Source organism: Panthera leo, chromosome B4 (assembly GCF_018350215.1).
Source record: "Panthera leo isolate Ple1 chromosome B4, P.leo_Ple1_pat1.1, whole genome shotgun sequence".
NCBI classification, from domain to species: Eukaryota; Metazoa; Chordata; class Mammalia; order Carnivora; family Felidae; genus Panthera; species Panthera leo.
In genome coordinates this window covers 6,461,137-6,480,921 of record NC_056685.1, presented here as the reverse complement: position 1 = coordinate 6,480,921, position 19,785 = coordinate 6,461,137, and the positions used below count along the sequence as shown (strand labels likewise).

The 19,785-nt window shown below is 51.4% G+C and overlaps 1 protein-coding gene across 10 annotated transcripts in view; it reads left to right on the top strand.

Moving 5' to 3' along the window:
• Positions 1-801: 801 nt before the first annotated feature.
• Positions 802-19,785, top strand: part of SFMBT2 (Scm like with four mbt domains 2) — a 225,133-nt gene continuing 206,149 nt past the window's right edge. For 5 of the 10 annotated variants that reach the window (XM_042944809.1, XM_042944813.1, XM_042944814.1 and 2 more), the window contains exon 1: positions 1,305-1,388. The gene's annotated coding sequence lies outside the window, so the exon portion shown is untranslated. Of the gene's footprint in view, positions 933-1,304; positions 1,389-4,856; positions 5,006-5,912; positions 5,978-15,098; positions 15,374-19,785 lie in introns of those variants that run through there. The other 5 variants (XM_042944806.1, XM_042944803.1, XM_042944808.1 and 2 more) reach the window with 5 other exon arrangements.

Below are 19,785 nucleotides of genomic sequence, written 5' to 3'. Positions count from 1 at the left end.
AGAATTTTACCCCCTGCGGCCGTCGAACAACCCCCCCCCCCCACCCCGGACCAAACGTGTCCCTATCTCTGATTTCCTGGGAAATAAATTGCTGTCCCCAACCAGCTTCTCCTCGCTCTTCAGTACAGCGAGGTCCACCTTCGTGAGTTCTCGGTCTTTCCCACTAGGGCGTCGCCAGCTTTTCCGAAGTGGGGACGTTCAGTCCCTGCGAAGCCATTGCGCCTTAGGCCCCGGCAGGTCCTCTCCGTCCTTCCCCCCACCCCCCACGCCCTGGGCACAGCGCCGAGGTACCCGCACCCGCCGGCTGGTAACTCCGCTTTGCACCCGGCTGCGCCGCCTCCCTTGCGCTCCAGCAGTCGCCGAGGGCCACGATTCCCACCCCCCCCCCCCCCCCCCGCCCCTGCCCCGGGCAGGATTCTTTTCCCGCCCTACACCAGTCGGCCCGGGCCAGGTGCCGTCTTGGGGCCCGGGTGCTGCTCCAGGAGACGCCGTGGCGACCCCGGTTACCTGCGTCCGGCCCCGGCCCGGCAGAGAGCAGCTGCAAGCTGGCCCGAGCAGCGGCCCCAACTTAATTTCCTCCCCCTAGGGGCATGTTTCCCTGAAAAAAACCTCTCCGCCGCTCCCTCCCGCCTTCCCCAAGGGACCGGGAAAAGTCCGAATCTCCATAGAAAAGGCTCCCTGTAAGTGCCCTGGGGAGGGTGGGGGGGGGGGGGCGCAGTGGGCGGGGCAGAGGTGGCGGAGAGGATTGAATTTCTCTCCGCTCCAAACCGGCCCTCGGCGGATAAAGCGCAAGTTTGTGCACTTGGTCGACCGAAGGATTGCAAACCCAGAAGACAAAAGTGTCCAGGGAGATGCGGAGTTTGCCCAGATTTCCCTGCGGATGGCTTTGCGGAAACGCCTGTGATGTGAACTTTCTGCAGATCGTGTACGGAGTGAGCTAAAGGAAAGGAGGAAGGGGAGCGGGGCGGGGAGGGCGCAGCGTGAGCGTGAAGTGTGCCCGTGTGAGTGTGTTGGGGGGGGGGTCGTTGTGTGCCCGGGGGCGGGGGCGGCACTGCGGGGCCGGGGAGGGAGTCGGGGGCGCCCCGCAGGCTAACGGGTGCGAGGCGTTCTGCGAGCGCTGGGAAAGGTCGTTGAAGGAGTTCGCTGCACACACACAAAATAATCATCTTAAAAAAGAGTGCCGGGCATGCGCACAGAGAGGATGCCATATTGGAATGAGGCTGTAGTGGGAGTCGGAGGACCCGAGCGGGCGCGCGAGGGAGGCGGCGGGCGGGGCGCGAGCCAGGCGCGGCGAGCAGGGGCGAGGCGGAGCGAGCGGGCGAGGCCGGCGTCCCCCCGGCGGCGCCCGGGGCCTGGGACCACTCCGAGGGGAGGACGAACTTCACCAGGTAGGACGCCGCGCCGGCCGCCGTCCCCGCGCCCAGCCCGCCCCGCCAGCAGACCTCCGGCCCGCAGGTTGAGTGTGAGCCGCTCAGCTTCTTCTTCTTTTTTTCCAGCTTCGGGGGGGGGGGGGGGGAAGGGAAGCTCGAGCAAGCCCGGGCGTGGGAGGCTTGGGGAAGGGGGTGCTGCGGGAGAGAAGCAAAAGAGGAGAGCCGGAGGGGAGAGCGACAGCACGGGAGCAGAGCCCCAAACTCCGCTCTGCGCTCCGGGTTGTCATTTTTTGGCTTTTCCCGTCCCCCCCTCCGACCTCGTCCCTGGGCTTTGAAAAGCCCGGCCTTGCGGGAGGCCGTCTGTAGTTGCAAAGCGTCCTCCTCCCCGGGTGCAAGCTGTCCCCTCCCGCCGCCCACCTTCCTCATTCGTGCGCTCATTTTAGCGACGCAGCCGCCCTTGCTGCCCCGCGCTCCGCGGTCGCTTCCTTGCTGGGGTCTCTTTCTTCGTCTTCTTCTTCTTTTTTTTTTCTTTTCTTTCTTTTTTTTTCTTTTTTTTTTTGGTGTGTGTGTGTTGGGGGCGGGGAGGGGGAAAACCGTAGGGTGAGGACTGGAGACCAGCCGTCAAGGGTGTTAAAAATCGTTTACACATTCGGAGTCGCCCTCTTGGAAACATTTGCCTGTGTAGCTTGAAATGAGATTGTCAGTAGTAGTAGTTTTCGGAGCGTGCTCCGGCATGGATGCTCTTTTTTTTTTTTTTTTTTTTTTTGCTTTAAAGTAATATCCTGTCACTTGGGGCTTTCCTGTTGTCTACTCTCATATGACCTCCTTTCAAAATTGCTAATCTGATCTGGCTTTGAAGTGTATTTTTAAAATGTGTGTGTTGGTAAAAATCCGCCAAAAAAAGAAAGAAAGAAAGAAAGAGAAAGAAAGAAAAGAAACAACTGTAGGAACTGCTAGATGTATTTATTGATTTTGAGCCGGGGCGGCGGGAGAGGGTGCACCGGGGACGGGGGAACCGTGGGGGTGGGAAGTGGTCGGTTCGCGGCGGCCGGACGCACGTCCAGAGCCGGATTTGTACTTGTGTTTTCTTGCAAAAGCGCAGCGACTGCGGAGAAGGAGTATTTAGAAACCGTGCCAGTTTCAATATGGCGGGCTAAGGTGGCTTTTAAAAACTGAAAATAAAGGTTTTGAGGTGGGAAAAAACCCAACCGGAGTTGCCATCCCTTAGTTTCGACTCTCTTTGGCTACTCCGGGAGCTGTTTTAGCGAATTAAGTGGGAAAAAAGAGCCAGAATGAGCTGCCCTAGTTTTTTCCGTGTTAAGAGTGTGCGTGTCCAGTCCATTGCTGTTGGGGGGGTGGGGGGATGGGTGCCGCTGGTCCAGACCAGGGTATCCAAGCACGACTGCAGTGTGTGCCTTTGGATCAGTGGGCATACCGGTGTGTGCAGTTGGGGGGGGGGGTTGTCAAAGACATACGCCCCCAATGTGTGTGTGCGTCTTGGAGCCAGACCCTGCCATGATTTGACGTGACAAACTGCTGACACGTGGTGCAAAATACATGAGGGCAGAGGCAATGATTTATTTCGGCTTTCTTCGAGACGAGCTCTCCCTGTTGCTGGATTCTGCGCGTGTGAAGCCCTACGGGGGTAGGCGGAGGGAGGAGGTGCTCATTCAAAGGACTAACTGTCCAGGGTATTGGGTGCAGTCTGGCTGCAGACGCCTGTGGGGTTTTGTGTGTGCTGGGGGCACGCCGCACTTGGCGGCGGGGGGCCCCACGACCGAGGCGCGGGGAGGATGGAAATGGTGGCGCAGAGAGGTGTCCGCGCGCGGATCTCGGCGGAAAAGTGTGTAGGGTCGAAGCGAGGAGTTGCTTTTGGAGTTGAGCTCTAGGGAAGGTGGGGGATGGGAGCAGTGTTCTCGGATGAAAGTGTCCCTTGCTCAGGTCCTGCGCGAGAAGGCTGGATCTGAGAGGGGCGTCCTGGGCCGTGGCAGGCCAGCGGGCGGCGCTGTCGCTTTGGGGTTTGAGCGGCGCCCTGGAAAGGCCGGCTTCTGGGGCCGGGAGGGTCTGAGACTGGAGTTTGGGGGCAAAGTCGGAGGCTGTAAGGGGAGTCCGAGGGGGAAGCAAGCAAACCGGAGCTCGCTAAGCTAGGGACCAGATCTCCAACAGGGGTCGCCAGTGGCCAGGACGCGGCTGCCGAGCGGAGGTCGCGCGCGAGGGACCCGGGGGGGGGGTGGGGGGCTGTGAGGCGGCTGTGCGCGTCCCCGGGGCCTGGCGAGGGCAGGTCCTGGGGACCTTATCTAGGCCAGCGGACCTGATGGTGCATTGGCCACGTGTGCCGAGACGTGTTTAAATCTTGGGGTTAAAAAGATAGTGGTGGCTAGGTCTGCAGTTAGCGCAGTACCGCGGTTTCTGGGCATTTGCAGGGGCCTAGAGGGGGGATCCATAGGGTCAGCTCGTGCTCCCCACTTAGACGGACGCCGCGCTGTCGGAGAGGCCCGTCCCTCGCAGTGCCCCGTGGGTGGGGACCCTGCGGCAGATATTCCCTCCCACCTGGTCGGCGGGGCTGAGAGATCGGCGACACTCGGGCGGAGACTCGTTCGGCCCCCCGGGGCTGAGAGCGCGGCGCGTCCCCGGCCCTTCCAGCGTGCGCTGGCAGCGCGTCCTCCGGGGACAGCTCTCCCGTGGGCTTCGCTGGGGTGGAAACCAGCCTAAAATGGCTCTGTGCTTGTAAACTGCAGTTTCAGCCGGGAACCCCTCCCCTCGTCCTCCTGACGTCGCCGCTGACAAGCGCACAATTCACTCTAACGCCCCGAAACCCGCGATTTTGCACCGAGCTGTGCCGTGGACGCCAATACACAACCGATTACAAAGAACATTCCTCAGGATTCTCGCAGGGCCCAAGTTTCCCTTTCTTGGGGGAAGCAGCGGGAGGAGGGAGGAACCGCGTCGCGCGGCGAGAGCCCGGCCGACCACCGCCCCGGAACCGGGGCCAGGGCTGCGGCTCCGGGCTGGGGCCCTTTCCGCGTAAAAAACCGAGGGAGGTGGCCCGGGGACGCGGCTGGTGGCCGTGCGGAGCGATCGCCACCGCCTGGGGCGCTCGGCCTTGACGGCAACTCTGGTGTCCGAGTGCGGAGACGACGCCGGCAAGCCTGCGAGACCGTTCCCAAACTTCTGGAGACCCGCTTGCAGTTTCGCTTTCGGAATTTTCGGGATCTTTGGGTTTGCAGAGTGGGGTGGGATTCCGGGAAGAGCCCGGCGCCGCGGGCTGGTCGTGCGGATGCTCGCGCCCCTTTCGGCGCAGTAGTCCGACTTCTCACCACCCCGGCGTCCCGTCCTTCGCGCCCCCGGACCCCGCGGGCGCGCTCGAGGGGCCAGGGCTCCCACGCCGCGCGCAGCCCCCGCTCCGGGGAGCTTCCGCCCGGCACGGCGTTCGGTCGGCTCCAGCGGCGCGGCCGCGGCGGCTCCGAGCCCACCGGTGGGAAACCGCTTTCGACCAGGGCAGACCCTGCCTGAATCGGGATCCATCGCCGCTGCCCTCCGCTTTCCGTCGCCCCGCCACCCTCCCACCGAGGCCAGGGGACCCAGGGGGCCGATTGGCGTGTCTGCACCGAGCAAGTGGATCCAGGTTTCACCAGGTCGGAGAAAACGCAAAAACAGGCTTAAATTCGGCCCCAGATGCTGGGGAGGCAAGTGGGGGTGGGGAGGGCGATTGAGCGGGTACGGAGGGGGGAGGGGAGAGGCCTTGGTGGCCAGAGGAATTGTTGCCAGGCTCTCCTTTGAGGTAGGAGATCTGCTACTTTCTCCCTAGCACGCCTTAAACTGGCACACCCCGTGCTTCCTCCCTTCCATAAATAAATGTCTCCAGTCCTTATCTTCGCTCTGCGCTGGGATCAAGCCTGCCTGAGAGGGTACACCCATGTACCCCAGAAACCCTCCACTCCCCTATCAAAGTTCTTACTGTGCCAAGGACCCATTCCCCTGGCCGTGTAAACCACTGCCCGGTGGCTGGGTGGTTCAGCAGCCCCTCCCCTGGAGAAGAGTGCCCCCCACCCCCTGCTGTTCTGATGTGCGGTCTTCTAGAAGTGCCAGCCTAGACCTTCAGGGGTGAGAACTGACTGTTTCCCATTTGGGTACCGGCACTTGAGTCTCAAACAGGCCATCCCGCTGGGACCTGAATTTCACTAATGATGGGAGTAATTGATGTGTGAGAGCTTTTCAACTCATATTTTTGTTTTTTTTTGTTTTTTTTGGCAAAAATCATGGACTTTTTTTTTTTTTAAATCCTGCTCTAGCTAGGTATAAATGCCTTGATTCATGATTCTTGCTTTAATAAAAGCAAAAAAAAAAAAAAAAAATCCAACCCACCAGAATAGGTTCTTGAAGAAAGGGGAGAGCCTTGGTGAGAGGCTTGGGAGAGGATTGGCCTCTCTAGTCCCTTTTTATCCTAAGACCTTCCTTTGCTGTCCTGGGAGTGTTGAATGTTTATCAAATCCCATTTCTGCCTGTTCTAGCTGAGGTGGCATTTTTCACCTTCCTTTACAGCCAGTGCCCACAAAGGGCTTGCCAAATCTGAGAAGTGCTGAGTGATGGAAACATTGCTCTGAACAGTAAGTGAATGAGGGTTCCCCTTCATTGGTACGGGCTGCTTTTGGAGTTTAAGAAGCCCGTGCAGGGGAAGCGCGGGGCTCTCCCGGGTCTGTACTTCTGCCTAAAAGTTTTTGTCGGGATATGGAAGTAAAAGGTCCCCTCCTCCTCTTTCTTCTTATTAGTGATTTGAACAAAAATGGTCTATTTTGGGATTTGAATTACTTCCAGTTCTATTATTCTAGGTTTGGACATTTCTCTGTTAGAATGTCACTATTTGGAACTTTTGGAGTTCACTTAACAGTAGAGTGGTCATAAGAACTTGTGAAAGGTCCCGGTTTCCAAACGAAATTAACATGTGTAATTCAAGACTCATTTTGTGTTTATTTGTTTTGTTTTAGCCGTTCTTGTCTATATTGCCCCGATAACAACTTGTTGTCCCCATTCTACAATTAGGAAAAAAAATTAGGGAAGTTATACTTGTCATAACAAACCAAGCTGTGCATTCATTGGTGACCCAGGATCTAACCGCCTGATTGCGTTGAGGAGAACACAGAACCAGGAGGCCGGGATCTATTTCAGAGATGTTTCTGCCTAGCTGTGTGACCTTGGACCACTTACTGTATTTTTCTGAGCCTCATCTTCCTTGTTGATGAAATAAGTGCTTTGGACTTGCGTTTCACTCAGAGATCTCCATGCTTCTGTTTGGGGGGGAAATTGGTGATTCAGCACATCTCTGTAGGCATGCCCAAGCGATTCATCTTTCAGACCCATGTCCGCGAAGTATGGTGAAAACGTTACCCTGGCCTTGGTGACGGTGGCTCCAGAAGAGGTCTGCGGAGGTAGTTGGGTTGTAGTTCACTGTTCAGGGTTAAAGTGCTGTCACTGTTGAGTGACACAGGCTCCACGTGGGGGCACGTCTCATTCATGCCCTGGAAAAGGTGTGGTGTAGAGATCGAGGAACACGCCAGTGCGGCCTTTGCATATGATCCCTATGATAGCATGGGCTGGGCTGGGTCATCGTGGTTTTGAATAGAAGTCACAAAGAAGTACCTGGTTCGAGTATGTTTCAGTAATTCCTCGGACTATGAGGGGCCGTCTCAGATAGCCCTCTGTACCCCGCCATTGCAGACAGAGTGAGTACAGGGACCTCATCCAGTAGTCTCTATAGCGTGGGTGGGTGACGGCAGCCTGCTGGTAGCCTAGTGAGTGGAGGAACCCAATCCGATGCTGCGTTTTCCATCCCTGCTCTTTACGTTGGGCCACTAGGCAGTACGATTAGCCCTGAACAACGTGGGGGTTAGGGGCAACGACTCCCCCAGTCCCAGTTGAAAAGCCTTGGGTAACTGGACGCCTCAAAAACTTAAGTACTAAAAGCCTGCCGTTGACCAGAAGAAGCCTTACCAGTAACATGAACGGTTGATGAATATGTATTTTCTGTGTTACACACTGTATTAAAAGAAAATAGTTATTAAGAAAATCATAAGGCAGAGAAGATACATTAAAAATTTTTTTTGATGCTTATTTATTTTTGAAGGAGAGAGAGACAGAGCGTGAGCGTGGGAGGGGAGCAGAGAGAGAGGGAGACAAAGAATCCAAAGCAAGCTCCAGGCTCTGAGTTGTCAGCACAGACTCCAGTGCGGGGCTCAAACCCGTAAACCACGGGATCATGACGTGAGCCGAAGTGGGAGGCTTAACCGACTCAGCCACCCAGGTGCCCCAGAGGAAATACATTTAGAGTGGTATGTCTTATAAAAAAAAAATAATCTGCGTGTCAGTGGACCTACAGCTCAAACCTGTGCTGTTCAAGAGTCAACTGTACTTCCTCTCTGGGCGCCTGAGTGGCTCAGTCGCTTGAGCCTCTGACTTTGGCCCCCGGTTATGAGCCCAAGGTTCGCGGGTTCAAGCCTCACGTCGGGCTTTGCGCTCACAGCTCGGAGCCTGCTTTAGATTGTCTGTCTCCTTTTCTCTTTGGCCCTCCTCTGCTTAGGCTCTCTCCCTTTCTTTCAAAGATAAATAAACACACACACAAAAAAAGAAATGAAAACTCTGGTCTTAGCTACAGTATTTAAGAGTCAACTGTATTTCCTCTCTTTGTAAAACCAGAAGTGTCATGGACAACTCAGAAGACAAATGATCTTATTGGCTAAAGCAAACATTGGCTGAAGTTAGTGTAAACAAGACAGGACTGTATATTATAAATAAGGGAAGGTATTCAATTTAGAACTTGCATAACAAGGATATAAAGTTACCAAATAAAATTCTTTTTTTTTTAATGTTTTGTTTTATTTTTGAGAGGGAGGCAGGGAGGGAGAGAGAGAGAGAGAACGAGTAGAAGAGGGGCAGAGAGAGAGAGGGAGACACAGAATTCAAAGCAGGCTCCAGGCTCTGAGCTGTCAGCACAGAGCCTGATGAGGGGCTCGAACCCATGAGCCGTGAGATCATGACCTGAGCCAAAGTTGGAAGCTTAACCTACTGAGCCACCCAGGTGCCCCCAAATGAAATTCTTTAAAAGAATTTTTTTTTTTAAATTTTAGAGTTCGGGGGAGAGGGGAAGAGGGACAGAGAGAGAGAGGGAGAAAGAGGGAGAATCCCAAGCAGACTCCGAGCCGTCATTGCAGAGCCTGACATGTGGCTCGATCCCATGACCCTGGGATCATGACATGAGACAAAATCAAGAGTTGGACACAACCCATTGAGCCACCCAAGTGGCCCTCAAATAAAATTCTTAAGGATCGGTTTTGCATGATCATTTCAGTGGTATTCTGATTAAAAGATGCTAGCATCACACTCCCCATCTGGTTAGCACCCTAGTGAATTTTATCTATTTTATTTTATTTTTTACTGTTTATTTTTGAGGGGGGGGGAGGGGCAGAGAGAGGGAGACACAGAATCCGAAACGGGCTCGAGGCTCTGAGCCGTCAGCACAGAGCCCGACTCGGGGCTTGAACTCAAGCGTTGAGATCGTGACCTGGGCCAAAGTCAGATGCTTAACACACTGAGCCACCCAGGCGCCCCTAGTGTGAATTTCAGAACGTGATTATATTTCACCATGTACTGATAGTTAGGGCCCCTTGTGTTTTGACAAGATGACATTCACTAATCAAAAAGTTTTACTTTCCGTCACGTAGGTTTCCATTCTTGTGATAAGATAGATGTCTTTGACACCGAGCAAGCGAAGAATCCATTGTGCTTTTCTGTTTCGTTCTTTTTGATTTTCTTAAAAACAAAAATGACACATTTCGGTAGATACGGCGCTTGTTAAAGCATAGGGTGAATTCTGTAGGGCAGATAATGTTAGCAGCTGTAACTGGACAAGACCCGTTTGGAGCTGGTGGGACTGGGAGAGGTGGAAGAGATTTTTATCCTGGGATTTTTGTTTTTTCCCCCTGAAGTTTTATTGGCTGAGAAAAAAAAAATCATCTTTTTTCTTATTAGTAAAAAAAATTTGTGTTTAAAGTAATCTCTGCATCCGGCCGGGGACTCATACTCATGACCCTGACTGACATCAAGGGTCACATGTTCTCCACCACCTGAGTCAGCCAGGTGCCCTGAAAAAAATAATCTTTTTTTTTTTTAATTTTTTTTTTTTACATTTATTTATTTTTGAGAGAGACAGAGCACAAGTGGGGGACGGGCAGAGAGAAAATGAGACACAGAGTCCGAAGCAAGCTTCAGATTGCACAGAGCCTGACGCGGGGCTCGAACTCACGAACCGAGAGATCGTGACCTGAGCCGAAGTCGGACGCCCAACCGACTGAGCCACCCAGGCGCCCCTGAAAAAAATGATCTTAAAAAAAATTATTAAGGTGTACCTTGTCTACTTTCTCCTAAATTCGGCAAGTTTTTTTTTTTTTTTTCCATTCCATTTCAGTTAAAAGTGAAGTATGAATCCCGCATCACTGTAAGGTATAATACAAGAGTCTGAAATGCTGAGTGCAAGTTCTCACAAAGTGTCATTTTAAGTATAATTTCAGTAGGTGCTCGTTTAAAAACCGGACATGTGGATCTGTAGGTCCAGGGACTAATGACGGAAGGATGGAGGAATTAATAAGATTTGGAATTAGCAGTTTATTCCAGATAATGTTGAAAATAAAAGTACTTGCCTTTGTAAGCCTGAACTGTTTTCCGGCCACTGTGCTTCTCAGTTTTGTGTTTCTATTTCATCTAGGTTATGGAAATATCACCCCACTTTACAGATGAGACTGAGGCTTTAGGGAGCTTGAGTAACTTGCTAGCAAGGTGGAGTGAGAGAGATTGAGGAACTGAATCCTGGTATTACGTTGTCTTGAAACTGAAATTACTGTATGTGACACGCTGTGCCTAGCACTTTAAATGCTTTAGCCTCCTTAATCTTTATAGGGGAGTGCTCTTATCTTTATTTTACTGATACGGAGATCGAGTCTTTGGAAAGGTTATACAGGATCCTATAAATAGGTTTTTGTTTTTTTGTTTTAATGTGCTTGATTTGAAATGCAGTGAAGACTAGAGCATTTCTGTTTGCATTTATTTGGGATCCTCGCGAAAGAGGAAAGCCTTTAAACGAAGCTGAATCCCCGTCTTTAAAAAGGAGAAGTGAAACTACTCAGTGTTTCTGGGTTGGGATAGCGTGCGGCTCCCTGACATGTCAATCAGCCACTAAAAGTTTGGGAAGGTGCTGCACTTCCGAAATTTCGGCTTAATTCAAAAAATAATTGGCTTTCATATCCATCGGTTTCCTTTTTTTCTCTCCTTTCTGAAAGACCTTCCCGCTCTAACGTAAGCGAGAATGAATTGGAAGCCGGGGAAGAGAGCTAGAATTTTCCTCTCTAAGTAGTGCTGGCCACCAATGAGCATCGTCTTCTGCATGCACCTTAGCATTTTGGTCTTTTAGGACGTTCCTGTTTTCTGCCACAGAACGCTGAATTCACAGCGGCTCTTTGTGTGAGGCCTGGGAAGCACTGTGCTCACTCTGGCCAGGTCGGCTGATGTGCACGTCACGCGGTGAGCTTGACCTCAGGCTTGAAGCTGGCCATCAAAGCTTCTTTACTGTTTACCAGTAGAAACTAATTTCGCTTCCTCTAAAAGCTCAGGAGAAAAAGTCAAGTTTTGCACCAAATCAAAGTAGCAGGATTTTAATGGAAATTGGCTCTTGGCATGTATGTATATGTATATATAGTTTTTAGGAAGTGCACTAAATGTAGATAGCCTACAGTCTGATGGGTACAGTGAACCAGTCTAGGGAATTCAGAACCCTTGATCTGGCTCAGAGTTTTTTGTGTGTGACCTTGGCTAAGTCACTTTCCTTTAATCCTCCATTTTGGATTTTTGATTTTTTTTCCTGTAGTGGATGGCAGATAGAATTTTCTTGCTAGGTACAACCGGCTTTAAAAGGTAAAGGCCGGGGCTCCTGGGTGGCTCAGTGGGTTAAGCGTCCAACTTCGGCTCAGGTCATGATCTCGCGGTCTGTGGGTTCGAGCCCTGCGTCGGGCTCTGTGCTGACAGCTCGGAGCCTGGAGCCTGCTTCCGATTCTGTGTCTCCCTCTTTCTCTGCCTTTCCCCTGCTCCCTCTGTCTCTGTCTCTCTCAGAAATAAGTAAACATTTAAAAAAATTTTTTTTAATTTAAGAGTTAATTACGAAAATGTTTATGGTTCTGTTACACTTTTAAATATTTAAGTACTGGGGGCACCTGGGCGGCTCAGTGGGTTGAGCATCCAACTTCAGCTCAGGTCATGATCTCACAGTTCGTGGGTTCTCACCCCGTGTCGGGCTCTGTCCCAACAGCTCAGAGCCTGGAGCCTGCCTCAGGTTCTGTGTCTCCCTCTCTCTCTGCCCCTCCTCTGCTCGTGCTCTGTCTCTCTCTGTCTCTCAAAAATAAAATAAACTTAAAAAAAAAAAAAGGTAAAGGCCATGTGGGGCGCCTGGCTGGCTCAGTCAGAAGAGAATGCAACTCTTTTATTTTTTATTATTTTTTTAATGTCTATTTATTTTTGAGAGAGAGAGAAAGACAGAGAGAGAGAGAGAGAGAGAGAGAGAGACAGAGCGCAACTGGGGTGGGGCAGAGAGAGAGGGAGACAGGGAATCCGAAGAGCATGCGACTCCTGATTCCGGGGCTGTGAGTTCAAGCCCCGTGTAGGGTGTAGAGATTACTTAAATAAGCAAAACTTAAAAAAACAAGTAAAAGCCACGTTTACTTTTACGGTTTTGTGACAAATGCCCTATCTTTTTGTTAGAGAAGACAACACGTCTCTGACTCTTTCCTAAGGTGCATACGCATAGCTCACCCTTGCAAAGGACGGGTTGGCCCTTGTAGCCATCGTTCTGTTCTCACCTCCACGTTGGAAAGGATGCTTCCCTTTGGGTGGGTTAGAAAAAAACAAACACTATTCAGTAGAGGTCATCTTGAGTATCCAGTCATAATCGTCTTGGGTGTGTGCTAAGCACAGACGCTCCCTGGGCAGCAGGAGAAGAGGGGATCTAGCATTTGATAAGTGGCCAGTGGTGCAGGACGTAGGTTAGAGATCCCTGAGAGACTGTTCCAAACAGGCTTCCGTGGGGGCTCTTTCTGAAGGAGATACGCCGCTTCTCCGGCCCTGTGGAGACCTTGCAGAAACGCTGCATAAGACGAGTGGGGATAAAAGACAGAAAAAGTCGAGGGGGTTGGAGGACCCAGCACGCGGCCAACATTTCGCTTGGATCAGTGTGGGGTTTGCCCTCACTCCTGCCGGGGGGAGACCGGATTTGCCTTTCGAAGGGTGGAGAAGTGGGAAAGAGGGAAGGAGGAGCCTGAGGTTGGAGGCCCCTGGGGAGGAGGATGAGGGTTTGGAGGTAGGTAGCCCGTACAGTCTGAACCGGAGGACAGACGTCATCAGCGTGACAGGAGGCCCTGAGTGCAAGCATGTGCTTTTCCAGGCAGCCCGCTTGTTTATGCATTAATATCCTTCTTGATCCCAACTCACGAAGTTAGACTTCCTCTGCTTTCATCACACTTACTCTTTTATTTGCACACGGACGAACACCAGATGTGAAATCGCCACTCTAGCCTCTGGCTGCGTGTTGATCGCTGGAGGTGGGTCCTGTTTTGCTCACCCCGATTTGCCACGATTGGCACGGACGTGTCGACCCGTGGTCACTCAGCGCTGCACTGTCATCCCACACGTTTGTCTTTATTCCTGTCACTTGTACTTGTCAGCCTTCATTTGCCATGTGGTCTAGTTAAGAAGGGGCTTTGAAAGTCCGGGGCGCCGGGGGGGCTCAGTCGGCGAAGCGTCCGACTTCGGCTCAGGTCATGATCTCACGGCTCGTGAGTTCGAGCCCCGCGTCAGGCTCTGTGCTGACGGCTCGGAGCCGGGAGCCTGCTTCGGATTCTCTGTCTCCCTCTCTGTCTCTCTGCCCCTCCCCATCTCGTGCTGTCTCTGTCTCTCTCAAAAATAAACAAACATTAAAAAAAACCCCTTGAACTAAGTATGCTTTTCTCTTCCCGGCTAGCTGCAGAACACAGGACACCTTTCCCGTTCATCCCTGTGTTGCTACGAACTTCAGTGCTTCTTGGCAGTTTATCAGGTTAAGTCTCTGAGTAACCAGTTGGGCATTTAGGTCCTGACTCCTCTCTTTTCATGAAAGCTTTTGGGATCCAGCTCAGACCATGGGTGTAGTGTTTCCTTTTTGGAGTCTCTGTTCCCTTGAAGGGGATGCTGTATTATTTTCTCCCCCCACGTACTCTTAGTTTTAATAGGGAAGGTGGGTGAAGGCCCAGATTGCCTGAAATGTTTGCCTGGGAGAGGACACTTTTTGGAATTGTCCCTGCGTTTTGCAGGTGAGAACAGGGTTGCTGGCTGTGTTTTGAAGGCCAGGCATACACTCGGGTGCATCACGGTGTAAAGCCCAGGTCTCCTGCGATCCCTGCAGGGTTCGTTACATTTCCCATGTTGTGTCCTAATCAAGGTAAATTAGGGTGTTTTTACTGGCTTTGCATAATGATATTCCTCCACTGGAGGAAACCTCCTTCATGCATTTAGATGATGTGATTTATAAAATTTGATTTATGCCCAATTTTATGGTTATATCCATGGCTTCAAGTAAACACCTGAAATGCTCTTTAGTTGCTTTGTGTATCCCCAGGGAGCTTGCACAGCTCTCCAGGCTGCCTTCCAGGAGGTGCTTCTCTACACGCTTACAAGTGTGCGGTATCTCTCAAGCATCGTTGCCATACATCTGTGCGGCTTGGAGTAATGAATACATAAAACCCCCTCAGAAGATTAGGCACTGATTATTAGACATTATCTATGCATGTCTAGCCGACACAAGGATCCCTTGTCAGAGTTCTTTACTTTTTGAGTTCTTAAGGATCATGCGTACAATGCATGGGCTAATTTACCGAAAATGCCTTCTACGCGTGGATGTATGCCGTGAGATACAAATCTCCTGTAAAGTAGGAGGCTGCTCGGCTTTGTTAGAAACTCGGGTTGATGCTCTCGTTCATTCCAGTCTTCGCAGGTGACAGGGAAACCCCAGGGTTTGTTGAAGAGGTCGGGGCTGAGTGGGATGATGTCTGTGCTCGTTCTAAGACGCCTGCTTTTTCAGGAAGGCCTCTACCAGGCTCTTCTGTGTGAAGTATTTGGTGTCAGTCGTATGCCAACCCCAGGACGGTGTTGGACCTTCGTGGCGTGGAGGCAGATTTGTGGTGCACAAAACCCTTCGTCGCTACCTTGATGCAAAGACGTGTTGTTGCATCGTGGATTCTGTTGGCGTATTTCGAGGCCTCGTCCTTCTTTATGGTAAATTAGTGGCTAACGCTACTGAAATAATTTGTAGGTAAACAGTCAGTAAGTGAACCCCTGAGATGGTGCACGGCTCGTGTGCCCTTTCGTTGGGTTTTCTCCTCTCTTGAGCAGGTAGCCCGGAAGGCTGCTGCATTTCTGCGTTGCCCCAGCCCGTTTGTAACCCCAGATTGCGTTCGCTCTTCTGCCCTCGAGTGACGCGTGCCGTTGGATCGGGAGGTTCAGAGGTGACGGTCACAACCGTGGCTTAGAAGACACGGGATGTTACTGTGGGAACCGTTGGCTGCCGTCAGCCCTGGAATTTCTTATGGAAATATTTGGAAAGATCTTAAGCTTAGGCGAGTTATCCTGAGCTCATCTTCAGATTCCCGGAGCGTGAAATGAGGCCGTTTTCTGCTGTGATTTCGCCGTGCTAGATATGCACGGGCAGCTAGCGTGGGTCTGGAATTTCGTAGGCTTTGAGTTTAGACCTTCACGTGTTCTTTCCTATCGGGCGGAGGTTCTCTTTTCTGAGTCACGAGACGAGAGCAAGCAACCGCAAACCTTTTCCCATTTCAGAGTAGCAAGCTTGACATTCTGAGTCTGCCAGCTGGGGACACCGCGAGTTTCTTGAACTCTACTCCAGGGCGGGTCGGTTCGAAAGGTCTGTGGATAAGCGGGTAACTTGAAAAGAAACGCACCATTTCTTTTATTAACACGATGCGGTTCTCGAAAGCGAGCCCGTGGGAGCAGCGAGCCTTTGGACCCTGCCCGTGGGCAAAGGAGACGCGAAGGGTGGTGGATGCTAAGGCAGCCCCGTGACGCCAGAGAACAGCTTTATGTTTTCACCTGCATTTGGATAATTATGGTTTCCATCGTGGCACGGCGAGAGTGTGACACCGATCGTGTCTAAGAAAACAAAATCAAGACGAACAACAGGTGTATGGGTCAGTCGTGGGCGAGGAAGGGAGGACAGGGATTGACGGGCTCTCATCGGCGGAAATCTAAAGCTGGGGCCGGACGCCTCTGTGACTTCGGATTTAGGAGGCTGAGCTTTCGTGGAGCCCACACCTGCCTCCTCGCAGGGAAGGGAGACAGCGGGTGTGGGAGGCTCCGTTGCCCAGCAGCGACAGCAGGCAGAGAGCCCAGCCCCGCCGTAGCGGAATACGGGAGACTCGTTACAGTGTGTCGGCCAACCTGCGAGCGGAGACGCGGGGGTTCCCTCCGGGAACGACCCCCGCAGGCCTCCAGACGGGTTCCCGGGTCCCACCCTCACCTGCGCCCAGAGGCGCCAGCCAGCCCCTCCGGTTTGCCTCTTGAACGGGAGGAACCCCGAAGTGTCACGTCCCTTCTGAGCAAGGCGCCTGACAGGCAAATGCAGAGACCAGGAACCAACGGAGAGAAAAAGAACTTCTCTCACGGAGGCGAGAAGAGAGGTCTTTAAAGAAAGATCATTGATCAGCATAGGGATGGAATAGAGGCAACAGAACCGGGACAGGATGGGAATGGGGAGGATTACAAGGATTTAAAAGGAGTCTGTTTATCTATGTTTTTCATGTTTATTTATTGGAGACCGAGGGTGCGTGGGTCAGGGGACAGGGGATCTGAAGCAGGCTCTGTGTTGACGGCAGACAGCCCGAGGTGGGGCTCGAACTCACGAGCCCGTATGATCGTGGCCCGAGCTGAAGTCAGAATCTCAGCCGACTGAGCCACCCAGGCGCCCCTCAAAAGACCATTCTGAAATGAAACTGTGAAGCTCCACAGAACAGCAGGAAGAAGTAGCTGATGGTAGATTCTAGTCGGGGTGGTACATTAGAAGAACATAAAAGATGGGGTGCCTGGGGGGCTCAGTCGGTTGAGCGTCCGACTTCGGCTCAGGTCATGATCTCGCGGTTTGTGGGTTCGAGCCCCGCGTCAGGCTCTGTGCTGACAGCTCGGAGCCTGGAGCTGCTTTGGATTCTGTGTCTCCCTCTCTCTTGCCCCTCCCCCGCTCGCAGTCTGCCTCTCTCTCTCTCTCTCTCTCTCTCTCTCTCTCTCTCTAAAACAAATATTAAAAAAAATAAAAAAGGAAAGAGAGCATAAAAGAGAAAATTGAGATCGAGGAGGTCCGACGTTTGAATGACTTTGAACGAAAGAACAGAAAACAGAGAGGAAGCACTTAGCAGTAATTCAGGAAAATTTCCTAGCACCGAAATACATGAATTTCAAACTCGAAAGAAGCCCGTGTGCCCCGAAACCACAAGTGGATTGCCATAGACACGCCACTGTGAAATCTCAGAACCTCAGAAGCCCCGGCAACTGGGCTGCTGCCCGACTTCTCCCCTGGAAGCTTCAGGATGTGGAAGGAAGCCCTCGAAACTCTGAGAGAGGATGCTTTTCCAGCTTGGGATTTTTTTTTACCCGCCTACGCTGTTGGTTAAAATGGGAGGGTAGGTAAGGACATTTTCAACCACGCAAGACCTCAATGTTTCCCACCTAAATCCTTTCCTAGGAACGTGGTGGTGAACGTGCCTCACCCCAAGAGAGAAAACCGATAACGGGGAAGGTGTGGGGCCCAGAAGGCAGGATGTGCTACAAAAGAGACAGAGGCCAGGTCTCAGGATGGCACCTGCCAGCCCGGCAGAGAAGGCAGTTAGTCTGGATCGGGGCAGAGCAGAGGCAGAGCTGTCTGAGGAAGGGGAGGCATCCTAAGGTGCTGTGGGGTCGGCTGGGGCATCTGCTTAGAGCCTTGCTGCTCTGAATCACGCCTGTCAGGAGGGGAAGGGCAGGCGGGAGGGAGGGAGAGCGGGCTGAGTGCCAGCGCCTTACCCGATAATGACGGAAACTGAGACGTGAATAAGCGAGGTGTTATCAGAGGCTCGGAGATGAACACCAAAGCGGTCACCCGAGGGATGTGAGGGACAAGGGCGTTGCTAGGAATGAGGGACACCATGGGAAGAGTCCCTGGAGCTTGCATGATCCATTCCGCTCTTGCTATTTGAGAAAAGAGACCTGGGAAAAAAGGTGTGTCCAGATACATAGGTCCGTTAGGAGAATGGCTCCCCTAGGAAGAGTCAACGGGATGAGTTCTTCACAAAATCGTCACTCTTGCTACACTTTTATGGAGAACAGCCTGGCCTGACTTAGGCAGAGGGTGTAGCAAAGCTTGACTTTGTAAAATGAAATTGAGATAACTGGAATTCTTTAAGGAACACTACTTATAATGCAAGACGATTTCCTCTTCTTCTTCTTCCTTTTCCTCTTCTTTTTTTCTTAAATAGGCTCCACGTCCGGTGTGGGGCTTGAACTCATGACGCTGAGATCAAGAGTGGGTGCTCTAGGGGCGCCTGGGTGGCTCAGTCGGTTGAGCGTGCGACTTCAGCTCAGGTCCTGATCTCACGGCTCGTGGGTTCGAGCCCCACGTCGCGCTCTGTGCTGACAGCTGGGAGCCTGGAGCCTCCTTCCGATTCTGTGTCTCCCTCTCTCTCTGTCCTTCCCCTGCTCACGCTCTCTCTCTCTCTCTCTCTCAAAAATAAATACACATTAAAACAATTTTTAAAAATTATATGAAATACCATCAAAATTGAAATGTGGAAGGATATGAACAGTGTTTTCACATGAGGACCGTATGTTGCAATGGCATGATGCTGTTGGTTGATGTCACATTGAAAAAGGGGAAAGAAAACACCCCTGATGGACCCGGAGGAGGTTGCGTTCAGATATATTCCGTTTTGTTTCTGAAGTGATTATTTTTTTTTCAAAGTTCATTTAATTTTTTTGGGAATCTCTGTGCCCAACAGGGGGCTCAAACTCACGACCCAAGATCAAGAGTCGCACGCTCGAATTCCTGAGGCTGCCAGACGCCCCATCTCCGATTCATTCTGTCGTCACTGCGAGGCTCTCTGTAAGCGAAGAAGGGGGCCTGGCAGGCTGGATGGTGTTTTAGCAGCGTGGATCATGAGGCTTAGATGTGTTCTTGAGTTTGGCCCCTGATCTAACTTCTGGGATTCCGTGCGAAGGAGGGCTCAGAGACGCAGTAGGGTTTAGGGCCCAGGATGATTAGCACAGCGCCGTTGATGATGGGGAAAAATAAAAAACAGCTTAACGGTCAGTAGGAGGGGAATGGTAACTCGATTGTTACAGTAAAGACTGTACAACCATTTCAAGTCATGTTTTCAAAGAAGTTTAATGACGTGGGGACATATGCTTTCTGCGGAATGGTAAACGAAACGTGAGTTTCTAAATTCTGCCTGCACTCAAACGCCACAGAGAAGCCGTCAGGAGGGGATACTATACACCCAAAAATGGTTGTGCCTGGGTGTTAGAATTACGAGTGATTCTAATTTGTTCCTTTATAATTTTATTTTCCTAGATTTCTGCAGAGTGTGCGTGTACCATTTGTGGGAAGGAAAAAGTAAACGTTGTTGGAAAAGGGCAAATGGGACGTGTCATTCGCCAAAATAAATACGTTTTGTAGTCGCCTGGGTAAAAAAGGCTTGTTACCTGTCTTTGTAAAGTAAGGTTTAAATCTGCCACTCATCCAGGTGGCTTTCTTTTTGATATTTATAATGTTACCCTTGAGTTCTATTTGAAGTGATGGATTCGGTGCGTTTAAATCGATGTCTTATTTGACAGTCCTCGGTGACCTTTTGATAGTGGCTGGTTGGGAGAATGCATGGAGCTAAATCCCCACGAAGTCATAAAAAACTTTAGCGAACTTTTCCCCCTTTAATAAGTATCAGATAAGCCATTGATACTTGACTCATGTGTTAACAGCCGGTTTTGTGGACTTTTTTCCTCTTCCCTTCCCAGAAACACTTTATGTCTGACCACCTTTTTGAGTTGGAATGATTTCCCTGAATGTATAGATGAAAGAAAACAGGAAGTGATTTTAGTGCGATGCACATAACTTAGCTTATTAGATCGCTGCTTCTTTGAAATTAGATCGATACAGAAATGCCGCACGTTCTATACAAACCTGCTACATCACAGCGTTTGTTATAAAGTATCTGTGCAGGCTCATGGGGAAGCTGTTAAGTCTCTTTGTGAAATTCCCTAGGTTTTAAAATTCCTGTGTTCTCTTTTAACTAGCTTGCTGGCGTTAAATTAAAAT